Source organism: Schistocerca nitens, chromosome 2, assembly GCF_023898315.1.
Source record: "Schistocerca nitens isolate TAMUIC-IGC-003100 chromosome 2, iqSchNite1.1, whole genome shotgun sequence".
Classification (NCBI taxonomy): Eukaryota; Metazoa; Arthropoda; class Insecta; order Orthoptera; family Acrididae; genus Schistocerca; species Schistocerca nitens.
Genome location: NC_064615.1, coordinates 967202971 through 967221658, shown reverse-complemented (window position 1 = coordinate 967221658; position 18688 = coordinate 967202971). Strand labels below are relative to the sequence as shown.

At 42.7% G+C, this 18688-nt stretch overlaps 1 pseudogene; it reads left to right on the top strand.

Moving 5' to 3' along the window:
- Window positions 1-17735: 17735 nt before the first annotated feature.
- LOC126237915 (5S ribosomal RNA) lies at window positions 17736-17852 on the top strand (annotated as a pseudogene).
- The last annotated feature ends 836 nt before the right edge of the window (window positions 17853-18688 follow it).

Sequence of the window (18688 nt, the reverse complement as noted above, 5' to 3'; positions counted from 1 at the left end):
AGTATAATGACTTTTCTGGAGACTAGAAATCTACTCTGTAGGAATCAGCATGGGTTTCGAAAAAGACGATCGTGTGAAACCCAGCTCGCGCTATCCCTCCACGAAACTCAGAGGGCCATAGACACGGGTTCCCAAATAGATGCCGTGTTTCTTGACTTCCGCAAGGCGTTCGATACAGTTTCCCACAGTCGTTTAATGAACAAAGTAAGAGCATATGGACTATCAGACCAATTGTGTGATAGAATTGAAGAATTCCTAGATAATAGAACGCAGCATATCATTCTCAATGGAGAGAAGTCTTCCGAAGTAAGTGTGATTTCAGGTGTGCCGCAGGGGAGTGTCGTAGGACCATTGCTATCCACTATATATATAAATGACGTTGTGGATAACATCGGAAGTTCACGGAGGCTTTTGCGGATGACGCTGTAGTATATCGAGAGGTTGTAACAATGGAAAATTGTACTGAAACGCAGGAGGATCTACAGCGAATTGACGCACGGTGCAGGGAATGGCAATTGAATCTCAATGTACACGAGTGTAATGTGCTGCGAATACATAGAAAGAAAGATCCTTTATCATTTAGCTACAATATAGCAGGTCAGCAACTGGAAGCAGTTAATTCCATAAATTATCTGGAGTAGGCGTTAGGACTGATTCAAAAGGGAATGACCATATAAAATTAATAGTCGGTAAAGCAGATGCCAGACTGAGATTCATTGGAAGAATCCTAAGGATATGCAATCCGAAAACAAAGGAAGTAGGTTACAGTACACTTGTTCGCCCCCTGCTTGAATACTGCTCAGCAGTGTGGGATCCGTACCAGATAGGGTTGATAGAAGAGATAGAGAAGATCCAACGGAGAGCAGCGCGCCTCGTTACAGGATCATTTAGTAATCGCGAAAGCGATACGGAGATGATAGATAAACTCCAGTGGAAGACTCTGCTAGAGAGACGCTCAGTAACTCGGTACGGGCTTTTGTTGAAGTTTCGAGAACATACCTTCACCGAGGAGTCAAGCAGTATATTGCTACCTCCTACGTATATCTCGCGAAAAGACCATGAGGATAAAATCAGAGAGATTAGAGCCCACATACCGTCAGGTAGCTTGCGGAGTAAGGATGTAGATGTAGATGTAGTGCGGTGTATTAATATTTGTGGGAGAAAATCTGTTTCATGTCGTCGTCAGGAAGCTTCTGAGCAGCCACCCACTTCGAATTCCGAGGAATGCGGAATGAAAGATGCGAAACGGTGAAGGCGAGGAATAGTTACCTAAGTGGCGGCATCCACAAAACGCATGTGTCACAGAAAAAAAGAAGAGTTTATTCGATCTCGTTGCGCCATAAACCTCCTACTGTCGTTATTAACATCACATAAATTGACATCAGGTGACATCGGGGGCCAGTTGTGGAATGTAAAATCGCCTCACGCTGTAGGAAGTGCAGCGCCATGCTTTTGACGAAAAACACGCTTAACATTTGTGGCCGAATTTTATCTGTTGAAACGGAGAACGCTAAATGTCTTTTGTTGCTGTGTTATCATATCAACTCGAAGCATTTTTAAAAATGAACGAGAAAGTGATCGAGGTAGTTGCACCAAGGAAACCTGTACGCCTAACTAAATGACTCGGCAACTTACAACTGGCGCCAATGCAAACCTTTAGTTTTGATACATCAGTTAAAATTTATACCAAGCTTCTCTCTTTATTCATGTAGAAGATACAGACTGTTTGAAAAAAATTGCCACATTTTCCTACAGGTGGTACCATTGGTCAGAACTAGAAGCAAAGTTCTCAACCCTATGTATCAGAGGAAATGTCCTGACCAATTGACTGACAGACTCATAACCGCCCAACCAAACCGCTAAGGCCAGAAACTTGAAATTTATTTGAAGAAGGTGTTGACCTTATACTGTCCACCCCTATGGAGCTGAAATGTCTCTTGAAAATATATCGCTATTAAGACAATTTTGAAGCTATAACTACGAAAATTTGTATTCGATTTCTCAGTCGGAAATAAATGAATTCACGTCTCAATCTTCTGGAAATTTAAACCTTATGGAGATGAAATTGTGGGTGAAAGCTTTGTTTTAAAATAAATTACTTTTAAAAAAATCACTAAAGCATTTTTAAAACTACCTGTATGAAAACTGGCATTTGATTTCTGTGTTAAAAAAAAAAATACGTATTTCGCTATTTTTGGAATTTCAACCCCTAAGATGGGTGAAACAGGGGATGAAATTAATTTTAAAAATATGTCATTATCAAAGCATTTTCAAAACAAAATCTAAGAAAATTTGTGCTTAGTTTCTCAAGTAGAAATAAAAAAAAATCCTGTGTCAGTGTTTTTCGAAATTCAACTCCTAAAGGATGAAAATTTATACGGAAATGTTTCATTACAAAAGAATTTTTGAAATTAAATCTCTGAAAATGTGTGTTTGGCTTTTCGGTGAGAAATAAAATAGATACGTGTTTCAGTACTTTTTTTTTTTCGGAATTCAGCCCCTATGGTAGTGAAATAGGGGATGAAAATTTTTATGAAATTATTTCGTTATATTAAAACATTTAAATCTAAATGAAAACTGGTATTTGATTTCTAAGGGAACATATGTTAGGGGTTGAACGTTTTGATGAAATTATCACCACAAGAATTCAAAAGACAGCATTTACAAAGACCTCCGACTATAGCTACCAGAATCGCTTTTAGGTCAGAGGTATATTAAGAAAAAATCATGCTTCTATGGCATCAATTAGCGTGAAAAGCTTGGAAGATATTACAATAACGTAAAAATTCGATCAGAGAAAAAAAAAAAACAAATCTGTGCAGATTATACAGTCTACGGCAGCAAAGCAGCGGGCGCTAAGATGACATGTCTGGCAACTAATGCGGTTGAAATGTGGGTCATTATCCTCTCATTCGTATCGGTCCCTTACATAGAAGTAAACAATATAGGCAGTGGTGCATATAGTTTGGAGACTTCCTGACACATCTTTCAGCTCTTCTTCGCATTGAATCAAGCACTGATGCAGATATACCTGGTTCCATTTGGATTGTGTCACATGTATTGGTCATACAATCCTGTGACGCTTGCACTTTTCCTTTATCTGTAATTGTCCCCATAGCCAGATATCTAAAGGATTCAGCTCGGGTGAACGGGGTGGCCATACTACCGAACCTTCTAGACCAATCCATTGTCCATGGAAACTTCCGGTGAGGTACTGACATACAATTTGTAAAAAATATGGTGGTGCCCGTTGTGCATAAACCACAGTCGTTGTCTTTCTGCAAGGGTAACGTAGTCCAGTAGCGCTGGTAACTCATCGCGCAGTAATCGGTAACGCACAGCCCCTGTTAATCTGTTTGATAAAGCGTACGGCCCTATGAGTCTGTCACAGACAGTTATTGCCCATACTGAAATGATCCAGATGCCTCACGTCCATGGTTGCTCGGGTATTTGCATCTGTCCACACGTGCGTATTGTGATAATCTGCTAAGCTGTCTCTTGGGAATTCTGCCTCATTTGTAAATAAAAAGCCGGCTGTGAACTGTGGATTTTCGGCGATCTGTTGTAGAAACCATATGGCAGAACTGTAATAGGTTAGGGTGGTCTGCTGACCGAAGAACTTGCACGCGTTGTGTATGATAGGGATAAACTCCTCGTGCAGGACTGACCACGCAGCGGTAATGCAGATACGTACATTAGGTCGAATTCTTCGCATACTTGTTTCAGGATCATCTTCTACGTGTCGCAATACCTTTTCGCCCATCTCCGGTCTGTGAACTGTTCGAGGCTTAACGCCGTCCGTTGTCCTTGCTCAGAATGATCCAGTGTCTGCAATAATCGGGAATAGCCTGTTGAACACTCTTGTAAATGGAATGTCGCGTTGCGGATGTTGTTCGATAAACAGTTCACGGGTCTGGCGATTACTGCCATCGGCTAATCCATAACGGAATACGGGCATACAAACTATGCCCCACAGCGGGAAATCATATTGCTTAAAAGCAAAAGTGCAGTCAAGCTGTGATAAACGCAAAACTCAGGCATGCCCATACATTAGCCGACAACAGGAAAAGATTAGCTGTCCTGTGCAAAACCCCGTATGATGTTAGTATAAGGCAAGTAAAAACTGCGGTTGATCTCATTGTCCGAGCCAAAGAACTGAACCGGTACTTCACATTATTTACAACCACAATTGAACCATAAACGAAACAGAGACTAATTCCTTATCTGATGAGGGTAAACGACTGAAGCCACGAAAAATTCTATCTAAAGAATTTTACTTGCAATACAGTAAAAAAAGCCATCAGATCAACATCTACTTGACAATATGACATCACAGTCCAAATAGTGAACCTTATTATGAACCCACTACTGCCCACTACAATATGTATCTTCCACCATTCCTTAACTACGTCTTCACTGAGGCCTGGAAACAGGGAATACTTAAGCCACTACCTAAAAACGACGTTACCACAGCACTGACCTATTTGTGTTCTTTCTGCACTGTCCAAGGCCTTGGAATATATAGTCTACGACCAGCTAACGAACTACCTAACTACAAACAACTTACTAAACGAATACCAATCAGGTTTCCGTAACCATCGCAGTACATCTGCCTTAACAAAGGTAACAGATGACCTGAAGATTGCTTCGGATGCACAAGAGACAACTATCATGTGCATCATCTGCAAAGCATTTGACAACGTCGACTACATTTTACTAGTCAAACTTAGCATCTTAAATTTCTCGCCAAGTGTAGTACAGTGGTTTCGCTTATACCTGATGTCTCACCAGCAATGCGTCATGTCCGGCACCATAAAGTCACAATGAAGGCAGGTAGTATCAGGCAACAGCAGGGTTCGGTATTAAGTCCCCTATTCTTTTCATTGAACGTAAATTTTGTTTCATTAATTTTGTCCTCCTCCAAATACCGCCTGTACGCTGATGACCTCCAGTGATATCTAAGTTCAAAACCAATAACTGAAGACAGCCATCAAGAATCTCAGTACCGATCTGTGTGGACTATCAAAATGGGCACGGGGTATAGGGTTAAAACTCAACCCATCCAAAACCCAAGTGGACCCAAGCAATACTGGTTAGTCATTTTAGGCTCATTAGCCCGAAATATTGAGAGTCTCTACCATCTTTAACCCAAAATCGGACCTATGTCAACATCTATCCTTCAGCAAAGTGTCTAGGAGTAATAATGGATGAAAATCAAAATTGAACTGAGCACGTAACTGCAATGTCCAGAGGGCATCAGCATCTCTTCGTGTGCTATAAAAATATAAAAAACGTTTCCGTCTTTATCTGAAAAAGAAACGTGTACAATCATTTCTACTTCCAATTATTGATTACAGCGATTTTATCCTGCAAGGCCTTTCTCGGGAAAGTTCACGGCGCCTGGAACTGTTTATGAAAGACCGTGTTCGAAATATCTGTAATGCCTGAGTCTGTGATCATATTTCACCATCCTATGCACAGCTATCCTGGCTGCGCGCAGACAAGCACAGAGATTTCCACACCTTCTGTCCTCTATGCTGTCTGATCAACAAACACTGCCCTTCATATCTCTTCTCTACCATAACGCTCTTGTCTGAACAACATGGCAGTAACACCCATTACCATCAGAGCAAATTCCTTTCTGATCCACTCCATCGATCAGCCACTTTCGCAGTAACAGGAACCCGACTCTGAAATAACTTACCGCATTAGGGAACTGAATAACATCTCTAGCTTCAGAAGACAGTTAATTTCTTCTAAAGCAACAATAAGGACTACCTTGGACCCTGGACGCACTCGCTACCCTTGTACATCCTTATTTCCGACTAAATCTTCCTTATTTCCCAGTATTGTTAAATGATTCCCCAGAACTCGCTGTCTCATAAAACACCTCTTTTGTACGCGTATAAATTCTTTTTATATGTGCCACTATCATTGTTGTCATTATTGTCATTACTATTATTACTATCATCACTATTAGTGGCAGTAGCTGCAGTAGAACAGATATAGCCAGTACTAACTTTATTAGTTCATAGTCAATATTATTTACTCACACTGCCTTTCATACATTCAAATCATGTTAATACTATCTGTCATATTACGTGGGCTATTAGGAAACTACGGTCCAATCGGTCGCGAAATAGAGACCACTGTGAAAATCAAAAATATTTTATTTGCAATAGTTAGCTACACCTTCCAGCTACTTCTCCGACTTAGAAATTTGTTGTAGCGGTTGAACCAACTCTCCAATACCCTCGTCATAGAAGGCAACCGCCAGTGCTTTCCACCAATTCTCTACCCTGGTCTACACCTAGTTGTCTGTGCCGAAATGTTGTCTTCATAGCCAGTGGTTCATGTCAGTAAAGATAAAACTCAGGGGGAGCCAATTACTGGCTGTATTGTGGGAGATGAAACACTTCCCATTGAAAACGCTGCAGCAGCATCTTTATTGCCCCTACCGAGTGCGTCCGAGAATTGTCACTAAGGAGCCAGCGCAGGACTGTTATGTTATGTGGGCTGCATCGCATCAGGCGAAATTTCTCACCAGACCCTCACAGGAACTTTCACGGGCTCAGTGTGCACTGAGAACTGAAGAGAGCGACGCGACGCGATCGATGGGCATAATAGAGACACTGCCCAACATATCCATGCAAAATTTCATTAGATTTTCACTGTGGTTTCCTTTTCGCCCCCGATCGGCCGTTACTTCCGGACGAGCCCTCGTAAAACTGTTAGTTCTTAGGCAACTATTATGTGAAAAAGGCACTGTATATGTGAAACCCTAGTCCGATGTAAAAGGAGGCCTGATGGCTCTAAGTGGATCAGGTTGTGCCTCCTGGAAACGCAGGCCTCAATTGCACTGTTTATTCAGGGTGATCTTATCCAGCGTGTACAAACTCTACGGATAGATGGATGAGAGGATACGGGACAAAAAAGGTCTCACTTATGTCCGGAAATGCATGGTTTTCAAGCTAAAGACCATATATTCAGTCATACATTGTTACAAATCCTGCAGTCTAATATGCGTTGTACCATGCAGCCACAGTTACAATATGTGCAGAAAATGGTTTCCATGTGCCTTAACGCATATGTGTACGCGCCGTAGCATGTTCTGTTTCACACGTTCACATCGGCCAGGCTGCATCCGAAGAGTGTCAGAGGCCGGATAAACATGTTACTCGAGTGTCTCCGCATCTGGAACGGGATGTCCATACACGGTACTTTTCAGATGGCCCCATAGCCATAAGTCGCACGGGTTGAGATCCGGTGAACGTGAAGGCCATGGAACTGGCCCCCTCGTCCGATCCATCGACCAGGGAAGACACGATTGAGATGCGTCCGGGAGTTAACGGTGAAGTGGGCTGGAGCACCATCGTAACCCCTCGAGTCATCAGTGGCACTTCTTCAAGCAGAGGAGGCAAGTCACCTGCAAGAAACTTCGATAGTTCGGGCCTGTTAGGTGACGATGAATGAAGACTGGTCCCAAAATACGGTCGCCGATTATCCCGGTCCACACATTCCTGCTGCATCGACGCTTTTGTCACCATACCATGGGGGTTCTGGATACTAATTAGATGACGGTTGTGAAAGTTGAAGATATCACTCCGCATAAACGTGGCCTCATCTGTGAATAGTATGGATGACACAAATTCCGGAATCGTGATTGCCTGGTGAAGAAACCAGTGACAAAACTGCTGCCCATGTGAAAAGTCTGTCGCTAGTAAGCCATTACACGCTGTAAGTGATAAGGATAGTTACAATTGTCATGAAGAATGTTCCACACGGTCGTCTGGCTTACCCTGTACAAGCGGGCCAACTGCCTGGTACTGACACGGCGATCGCCTTCCACAGTGTTAGTCACTTTTTCCTCCAAATCTGGTGTCCGAGTATTTCGGGCACGTCCTTCGTGATTTCCTGCTTCCTGAAATGACGCTGCCTCAGACAAATGGCGAAACACTGTTGCAAACATTGAATGATGTTGTTGTTGTCGGCGCGTATGGGCCTCGTGATACAACCTATCCGTCCACGTCCGTTGCAATTTGCCTTTCCGTACGTAAACACCATGTCGGCAAGCTCACGATTCGAATACGGAACCACTGTGTACAACGCTGTATGAAATCCACTACATGGTGAGTCAGCAATAGAAATGAATCGGACACAACAACTACCAATTACTACGGCAGGAGAGGGCGCTGGGGCATGACGTATGCGGAACAGTACCACTCTCTAGGAGTCTAGGAGGAAGCCATGCATACTGTAACTGTGGCTGTGTGGTACAGCGCGTATTAGACCGCATTCTCTATGACAAAGTATGATTGAATAAATGAATGCATTTCCGGTCATAAGTTCAGTAGACCTTTTTTGTTCTGTATCTTCTCATCGATCAGTCCCTAGAGTTTGTACACGTTGGAAAAAAACGACCTGTATAGTACAGTTTATTGAAACTGCACTGAATCGCTAGTCTTGTTCTGCTTACGGAGTGTATGGGCAGCACAGCGTCAGCTGACTGATGTAGCAGGACATTGTATTGCCATGCCTGATATTAGCGCCATCATCAGAGTCCTGCAAATTACAACCATTTCAACATGCGCAATGACCTGCAATAGTAAGGTAGCCTACACCAACGAATAGTACACGTTACTCGTTACAAGTAAAACGGGGCCATATCTCTGCAGATATTTACACCTTTTTTTAAACACAATATACACTTATGAAATCAGATGAATCACTTTCAAACGCCTTGTACGCGTGAGGCAGCGGAATAGTTGTGTAATCTGCCCAGCATAAACTTTTTCTATTTAATAAACTCTCAGAAACTGCGTTCGAGTACTGCCGTTATTGGCATTCGTGCGCACTCTTACATCGTGTGTATATATGGCTAACGTCTCTGTCGTGTTCGCCGCACATTTTATTGACGTCATCTTCAAAGGCCACTTGCGACTCACCGACAGTCCTTATCTGTAGCGAGAGTTGATCTTGCTTGTCATGTGTGACCTCGTCTCAACCATGTTTTTCCGTTCCATATTTTTCTGTTCTTTAGGAACAAAATATGTGAGTGTAAATTTACGTTTCTTAGAAGGACGGTTTCAAAGTAGGAAAGCGACGAGATGAGTAATACGCCGGGTCCACGGAAAGTAAATGACCTTGCGAATGGAGGCGATGCGTGGTACACTTTTATATTCTTTTGTGACGGACCTGTGAGTTTAACAGGATCCTGTCTTTGATGTTTACATTTTTCACTGTGTCTGAAATAGACGTTGTTTCTGTATCTGCTTATCAGCACCCCCCGTCAGTCCGAAAAGTTGAGTACAACGCGCAGACATTTCACACAACCTACTGAAACTGTCAAAAAAGTACTTGTTTGGGTTGTTGTTCGACTTGCGCATCACGTTCATACCTTCTTCGGTCTTGGCGTACAATCAGAGACACGTTCTGGACTTAGTCATTTTATTGTAGTTCGCATTGGTAGCACCAAATCTCTTCATCCAAAAAAATGGTTCAAATGGCTCTGAGCACTATGGGACTCAACTGCTGAGGTCATAAGTCCCCTAGAACTTAGGACTACTTAAACCTAACTAACCTAAGGACAACACACACATCCATGCCCGAGGCAGGATTCGAACCTGCGACCGTCTCTTCATCCGTTATCGTTTTTTCCAAAAATAAACTGGCAGAGTTTTTCGTTGTAACCAAGTCACGGCAAGCGACCACATGTTGTTTTTTGTTCCGGAGACGAAATATTTGGGACAGACATTGCACACACTTTCCTCCTCTTCAAAACATTCTGGAGAATGTATTGAGCCCTTGATTTAGATACGTTCAGTTCGTTGTCCCATTGCGATTTATGATGCAACGTTGACACACTACAGTCGCACGTCCAGTACTTAACATTGCCTGCACACAAATGACTGCTCGATTGCACATCTGTTGTTCACAGTTCTTATTTCAAGGTGCAATCGTAGTTACTGCGCGTCAGAAATAAATCAGTCTCGGAAATTTTTCGACGGTAGGTGTTTTTTTTTGGCAAGGTTTTTGAAATGTAAATACGTACATGACATAGGATCTAGAGAAAGGGATAGCCAATGTAAAAGGGTGCCAGATGTTCTAAATTCTCGGGGGAACTGTTATATGCTGCAGGGATAGACGGTTAATGTACAATATGTACAATAATGAGAAGGGGTAAAATGAGAATGGACGACCAAAAAAGTGAAAGTGTGGAAGACAGGAATGTAGTCTTTTGCCCCTACTGTTCAGTTTGTACATCGAAAAACAAAATGACAGAAGTAAAGCAAAGGTTCAAGAGCGGGATTCATCTGCAAGGTGTAAGAGAATCAATGACAACATACGAAGATATTGCTACTTTTAGCGATAGGAACAATTGCAGGACCTGTAGAATGTAAATAGCAATTAACGGGCATACAGTATGGACTGAGAGGAAATCGACGGAAGACGAAAACAATGACGAGCAGCAGAAATGAGATGAGTGAGAAACTTAAAATAAAAGTCGGTGGCCACGAAGCTGACGAAGAGAAGGAATTCTGCTACCTTGGAAGCAAAATAACACATGGGAGACGAAGCAGGGAAGACATAAAAAGAAGAACAGGTAAACAGGGAATTATCGCCAAAAATTTACTAGCACCAAACATTGGTCTTAATTTGAGGAAATTGAAATGGTAGTACGTAGAATACTACACTACTGTTGTCGATATGCAAATGATATCAAAATGCAAATTAGGTAATGTTTACAATAATCTGTTACATGGCAAGGCTGTTTCTTCTCTTATAATCACAAAACTCGGCGAATGGATATGGAAATGTGCACCTCTGTGTGTTTTTTTTTATAAGTACTCTTTCGAATCACACATCCTCGTCCTATCTGTACCTCTCCGAGAGTGTAAGAGAATATAATGGGATGGAAATGTCGTGTGGCTAGGGCCTCCCGTCGGGGAGACCATTCGCCGTGTGCAAGTCTTTCGAGTCGACGCCACTTTGGCGACTTGCGTGTCGATGGGGATGAAATGATGATGATAAGAACAACACAACACCCAGTACCTGAGCGGAGAAAATCTCCCACCCAGCCGGGAACCGAACCCGGGCCGTTTGGTAAGACATTCCGTCGCGTTGACCACTCAGCTACCAGGGGAGGACAATATAATGGGATGCAGGTAGGTGAAGGACTAACACAAAGATAGCTAGAAAGCAGTAGGCTTGTCACAGCATAGCATGAGAAAGCTAAACACAGAGATCAAATGGTTCAAATGGCTCTGAGCACTATGGGACTTCTGAGGTCATCAGTCCCCTAGAACTCAGAACTACTTAAAGCTAACTAACCTAAGGACATCACACACACCCATGCCCGAGGCAGGATTCGAACCTGCGACCGTAGCGGTCGCGCACAGAGATCGATTCGGAAGAGAACAGAGGGCATACGTTGGCCTACCGCCAATGAGAGATCAGAGGTTTGAATAAGGGACCGCTGTTTCCGGAAAGCAGCCATGTTCTGGCACTATTGCTAGTGGGGTCGAGGTGAAGAGACGTGCTGTTGTTGAACACCGGTTGGTATGTGGTAAGAAGTTGAAAAATGAGTTACATCGTTGTGGATAGGACTCGCTATGTGTTATTCAGGGTTGATTTAGTTAGCGAAGTGTCAAATGTAGATATAATTATTGTTATTTTGGATGTATGAGATGGTGAGTGAGTGGTGGTTCTAAGCGTCTTTGTACCAGTGCTGACCATCAGTGTTGCAGGATGAGCTTCAGAGTGTTAAATGTTGGTATTTACGCAAGCATGTGAAGAGATTTCCTTGCTAACATAATTTTATGGAATGGAGGTAAATTTTGAATTACAGCGTAGTCAATAGTCGCAGCACACCCTGTTATGTCAAAAACCTTGCAGGAATGGGAAAACCTGAATATTCCAGTAACGTATGGGTGAGGTGGTCTATCTTGTACAGCATGTACCGAACATGGGGGCCATCTTGAAGTCGGCCATCTCGAATCTAAGTCAGTTTTTTTAAAGGGATAGGGGTCGTGTGATATATCACGTAACATCAGCATTTTCTGACAAGTTCATTCCTGTAAAAAGATTCAAAGTAGCAGTTACGGTTCAAAAGTTACTACACATTTTGTGGGAGTTACAGGCTGGACTATTCTCCGTAAAGGACAGTCATTTAATGTGGTCAATATGGTCTGCCTCTCGGTCAACGCACATTTGAAGGCGCCGAATCCAGTTGTCTTGCATTAGCAGAAGGATTTCCGCAGAAATGCTGGCACACGTTGCTTCAATGCGTTGCTCGACATGGTGTCTGTATCTTATATTCTCCGCACATACGAGTTGCTTAAAATGATCCCACTCATGAAAGTCATATGGTGTGAGATCAGGTGATCTGAGTGGCCAATACACAGAACCACGTCGGCCAATCCAATGACCGGGAATTGACCATGTAACCACTGAGGAACAACTGCTCCGTGGTGTGGTGGAGCCCCATCCTGTTGAAAATAAGAGGGAAAGCTGCCATCTTCATTCAGAATAAAGGAGAACAACACTTCTTGCAGCATTTGCAGGCAGCGTTGAGCATTAAGTTCTGGTCAATGAAAATGGGCCCAGTTACATGGGTACCCCATATTCCACACAACTTCATAACCTTTGTCACCAACAATCTTAGAAGGTTCCACCCAGTGTGGATTCTGGCCACTGAAGATTGTGACTGTTAACTTTACCACTGACAAGAATGTTTTCCTCATCACTGAACTAGATACCTCGTGCAAAAGAGGGGTTTTCTTGTATTTGCTCTAAGGTTCACGTGCAAAACTGCATACGTATTTGTGGATTATCTTCTGCTAGGCGTTGGAGTAGCTGAATCTTGAATTGATTCAAATGATCAGCATGAAGGATTCGTACGATCGATGACTGTCTGACTCCACATACTGCGGACAAACGTCGTGTGCTATGGTGTGGGCTCTTCACGAAGGACGCCAAAACCATTATTGAGGTTGTCTCGTCAGTACCACATTTTGGACGGCCACTCCGTGTATTCTCAATCACAATCACAGTTTCTCGGAATTTGTAAATGGACGTCTTTCTGGGTGCCGGTTGTTAAAATCTACCACTATGACACGGAAACTCTCTTCCCCAGACGACAAAATGACCTCAATTCATTCCTCCTTGATCAAAGCCATCTTCGGTTACCTGCAACAACAAAAAAAGTATTGTAACTTTTGAACCATAATTGCTACTTCGAATCAGTTTTCAGGAATGAACTTGTCAGAAAATGCCGACGTTACGTATCGCACGACATCATTTCCATATATAAAGAAGTTAGTTTCAAGATGGCCGATTTCAAGATGGCGCTCAGATTCGATACATACTGTAAACGATAGACCACCTTACCCGTACCTTAGTGCAGGATTTTTGACTTAACAGGGTGTACTGCGACTTTCGACTCACCATGTGCTTCACTTTGTAATGGGGTGTTGGCCACCGGTTTGCGCCACTTCTGGCGTGGCACAGCAACTGCTGAAAATACATAGGTTTGAAAACGGCCAGTGGTTGCGAACATTCAGGAAAAATAATAGAAAGCGAGCTAGAATGCTTTTAGTTAATTTTTAAACGAATTCGTGGCACATTCTTTGTAGCTTGTGTTCGCGCCCCGTGTCCGCGCGACTTCCGGAAGAAAGCAGTAACGGCCAGAATATCAGGATTGGTGAGTGTTTCAACTGGGGTCAGGCGTTCTTAGAGGCAGCTTGAATTGTTGGTTAGATATTTTGCTCGATTAGTGTTCAGTTGACTCGTTATGTGGTTCATGGTAGATGCATTGAGCTGCCTACGTGTAAGCCAAAACCATTATTGAGGTTGTCTCGTCAGTACCACATTTTGGACGGCCACTCCCTGCCTTCTCAATCACAGTCACAGTTTCTCGGAATTTGTAAATGGACGTCTTTCTGGGTGCCGGTTGTTAAAATCTACCACTATGACACGGAAACTCTCTTCCCCAGACGACAAAATGACTTCAATTCATTCCTCCTTGGTCAAAGCCATCTTCGGTTACCTGCAACAACAACAAAAAATATTGTAACTTTTGAACCATAATTGCTATTTCGAATCAGTTTTCAGGAATGAACTTGTCAGAAAATGCCGACGTTACGTATCGCACGACATCATGATGGTCGAAGTAGAGAGGATATAAAATGTAGACTGGCAATGGCAAGGAAATCGTTTCTGAAGAAGAGAAATTTGTTAACATCTAGTATAGATTTAAGTGTCAGTAAGTCGTTTCTGAAAGTATTTGTATGGAGTCTAGCCATGTATGGAAGTGAAACGTGGACGATAAATAGTTTAGACAAGAAGAGAATAGAAGCTTTCGGAATGTGGTGCTACAGAAGAATGCTGAAGATAAGGTGGGTAGATCACGTAACTAATGAGGAGGTATTGAATAGGATTGGGGAGAAGAGAAGTTTGTGGCACAACTTGACCAGAAGAAGGGATCGGTTGGTAGGACATGTTTTGAGGCATCAAGGGATCACAAATTTAGCATTGGAGGGCAGCGTGGAGGGTAAAAATCGTAGAGGGAGACCAAGAGATCAATACACTAAGCAGATTCAGAAGGATGTAGGTTGCAGTAAGTACTGGGAGATGAAGAAGCTTGCACAGGATAGAGTAGCATGGAGAGCTGCATCAAACCAGTCTCAGGACTGAAGACCACAACAACAACAACGTGTAAGCTAGTAGTAGCTGGTGTCTTGAACGAGGCAACCAGCTAATAACGCAGTGTCCTAACGAGTATGTAAAGTAATTTGGAAAATTTTTATACTGGTTTTATGTGAATTTTGTGTGTATTTTTTAATTTGTTTCTTTGTGAGGAAGAGATAGCCACGTGTTTACAAAGTCCTACGTGGTGCCTGCACCCATAGTTGTTCATTTATTGTCACCCCTCTTCATTTCAATTTCAGAATTATAATGGCTTTGGATTTTGCGTGATTGATAGTAGTTCTGAGTGTTCCCGCCAAAAGTGCTTAGTGTCCTCTGTCTGCTCACTTCATTAGTTCAAGTATTTTCTTCATTATTAATATTAATGGTTCAAATGGCTCTGAGCACTATGGGACTTAACATCTATGGTCATCAGTCCCCTAGAACCTAGAACTACTTAAACCTAACTAACCTAAGGACAGCACACAACACCCAGCCATCACGAGGCAGAGAAAATCCCTGACCCCGCCGGGAATCGAACCCGGGAACCCGGGCGTGGGAAGCGAGAACGCTACCGCACGACCACGAGATGCGGGCTATTAATATTAATCAAAGCCTTCCCTTTTAACATGTGTTTGCTTATTAATTCAATCTTCCCCACACACCTCACGAACAAACGTAAGTAATGCACCTCGAGGCACCTTTGATAACGAGCTTTCGGATGACGTACGCTAACGCTATTAGTTTTATCAGTAGTACACGGCTGTTTTCGACGTCTGTGTTCGTGAGCGTCATTGCGTGGAAATGTTGTGTTGTTCTGAGAGCGTTTCCCCCTATTGTCTTTCTGATAGTGTAACCGAAGGGTAATTCGTGGATGAGAGACCGATTGAGAGATGTTTATTTAATAATTAATTCAATATAACTAAAGCTTACCTTGTTTCGATTCAGAAATACTGTCGATTTGAGTCTATGTAGTTGAAATTCTGAGAGAATGTTGTTTGATACAGTAAAAAAAGTTCGTTCGTGCTAATTACGTGTTGCTTTGGGAATTCCTAGCACCCCTAGCCCCCTCTTTATTAATTGGATGATGCAGATCAAATATAACCTCCATAATAGAAGAGAATAGCAACAAACGTAAATGAAATGAAGCAAATAATCAATAACATTTCCGATAGTTCAGTTGTGTCAGCTTGGATAGGGGCATGTTTCAAACAAGCGGTAACCAACCTCTATCCTGAATGGGTTGCTTGAAGGCGCGACTAGCGTTATACGTTGCATTTCGTAACTTATTAATTCCAGAGATCATGAAAATTAACTCAAAGTTGGACCATTGAGAATAATTAGACAGAATCTTAGCACAGAAACTTCAGCATACGGGAACACGCAAAATGTTCTCTTAACAAGTGCCGTAGGATAGTGCAGAGATAGTAATGATGGTCAGGTCCAGCAGAAAATGTCATCACTTCTGTCTCTATGCTGTTCATTTTTGGAACACAACCTACGACTAGCTTAGAGACAGAAGTAATGACACTTCCTGCAGGACCTGACCATTATTTTGCAGGACAATGCTCAAGCACGGACAGTTACTGATTTGTTTGACTGATGGGGCTACTAAGTGCTATACCACCTACTGCACTCTCCTGACTTAAGCCCTCGTGAATTCAACGTGATTTCTAAACTGGAGGAAACACTTCATGGCATTCGCTTCTGAACTGCTACAAATTCGTCGGGCAATAGACCGCGCCGCTCGAACTGTCAACACAACTCGCATGACTTCAATATCGCTGGCAACACTATGCTGGTGACTACTTTGAAGGTCAGTAAAACTTTGATGTCGTACCTATTTTGTACGAGCAGTAAATAAATAGTTCCCACTATTAAAGTTCCAACCCTCGTAGTTTCAATTTACAGCCCGCATCATGTGAATGCCTTTTATTTTTTCCATTAAGAAACCAGCTACTAGCAAAGATATGGCACTGTTACCTATAACACAAATCACTTTCAATTCAAGTTCACTGGAACCGTAGACCGCAATAACGCGTCGTAGGCTAGACAGTGTCCTGGGTTTTCGATTGCAGGGTGGGTGGCAGACAATGTTATCAAGTTTGTGAATCCCTGCAACTCATGTTCGTCGCATCGATGCACTGTTACTGCCAGTTGAATCCAATATTGTTAGATAGAGAGAGGTTTTCCACGGCTTCGAATATATGACCTTTCTTGAGACTGGCGGGAATTTTAAAACAAACTCTGGACATTTTTTATGTTAATTTCGAGTATAAGACGCACCTGAATTTTGAAGGCAATTTTGCTTGATTGCTCAGGCTGTCTCCTATGAACTGTTTCCTTCTTTTTAGTCAAGTTGTGACATAATTCTTTCTTGCCCAATTTGGTTCAGTATCTCATTGTTATACAGTCTGTCCACATAACCTTCAACATATGGCTGTAGCACCTCGTTTCAAAAGCTTCTGCAGTCTCTCTAGATTTCTTATCGTCCACCTTTCACTTCCGTGCAAGACTACATTACATACAAATATGTTCAAAAAACACGTGCTACCCCTTAAATTTATATTATATTTTACTTCTCTTCAGACGAGGTATTCTTGCTATTACCGGACTGCATTTTATATCCTCTCTGCTTCGGCCATCCTTTGTTATTTTGATGTCCAGATATCAAATCACATCTTTCCCAATCTAGTTCTCTCAGCATCAACTGATTTACTTTGACTACATTCCGTTACCCTTGTACTTTTGTTGATGTTCATCTTATAACCTTTTCTAAAGACACTATCTGTTACGATGTGAGCTGGCAACCGTTATGTTCCGAGGAGCCAAATATTACGTCCTCGCCGCTAATGTTAAATGGACTGAAAGGGGCCAAAGGATCTGTCGCCGTAGCAGTCTGGATAAGCAAGCAAAAGTTTATCAGCGCACACTCCGCTATAGACTAAAAATTTTATTCTGGAAGCAAAAGATTAATTGATAAAAGCATTTAAATAAATATACTGTACTCAACTTCTGAGTGAAAAAATGCTACACTATTGACAACTTATGGCAACGGCCTTGCCGCAGTGGATACACCGGTTCCCGTGAGATCACCGAAGTTAAGCGCTGTCGGGCGTGGCCGGCACTTGGATGGGTGACCATCCAGCCGCCATGCGCTGTTGCCATTTTTCGGGGTGCACTCAGCCTCGTGATGACAATTGAGGAGCTACTCGACCGAATAGTAGCGGCTCCGGTCAAAGAAAACTATCATAACGACCGGGAGAGCGGTGTGCTGACCACACGCCCCTCCTATCCTCAACTGAGGATGACACGGCAGTCGGATGGTCCCGATGGGCCACTTGTGGCCTGAAGACGGAGTGCTTATTGACAACTTATGGCAGCCGTGGCTAGCTATAAGCAGAGTCTAAGAGTCTAAGTAAACTGAATGTTTTCTGTAGAGCTAGCTATCAATATCTCAATGCGACTAGTAGTAGTTTGGTCTATAATAGCGGCGCCCAGGTACCCGCCGTTTAAAACACCGTCATGGCGGTATTTATAGGTCGGCGGCCGCAAGATTGGTGGCGATATTCAAAGTGCCGCTTGCGGTGCCAGCTCCAGGATACGATGCTTTACTATTCAATTGCTCTTCCAAGTCCTCCCGTTTCTGACAGAATTACAGTGCCATACGGAAACACCAAACTTTTATTTCTTCTCTCTGAATTTTAATGCCCTTTCCAAATTTTTCTTTCTTCAGTATACAGATCGAATAACATAGGGGTAGGTTAAAACCTTTCTTCTCAACCACTGCTTACCTGTTATATACTTCGGATATTACACTGAAGTGCCAAAGAAACGGCCAAATATAGACATAAATAAGCAGGCAGAATACGGCGCTGCGGTCGCCAACGCATATATAAGACAAAAACTGTCTGGCGCAGTTATTAGATAGGTTACTGCTGCTACAATGGCATGTTATCAAGATTTAAGTGCGTTTGAATGTGGCGTTATAATCGGCGCACGA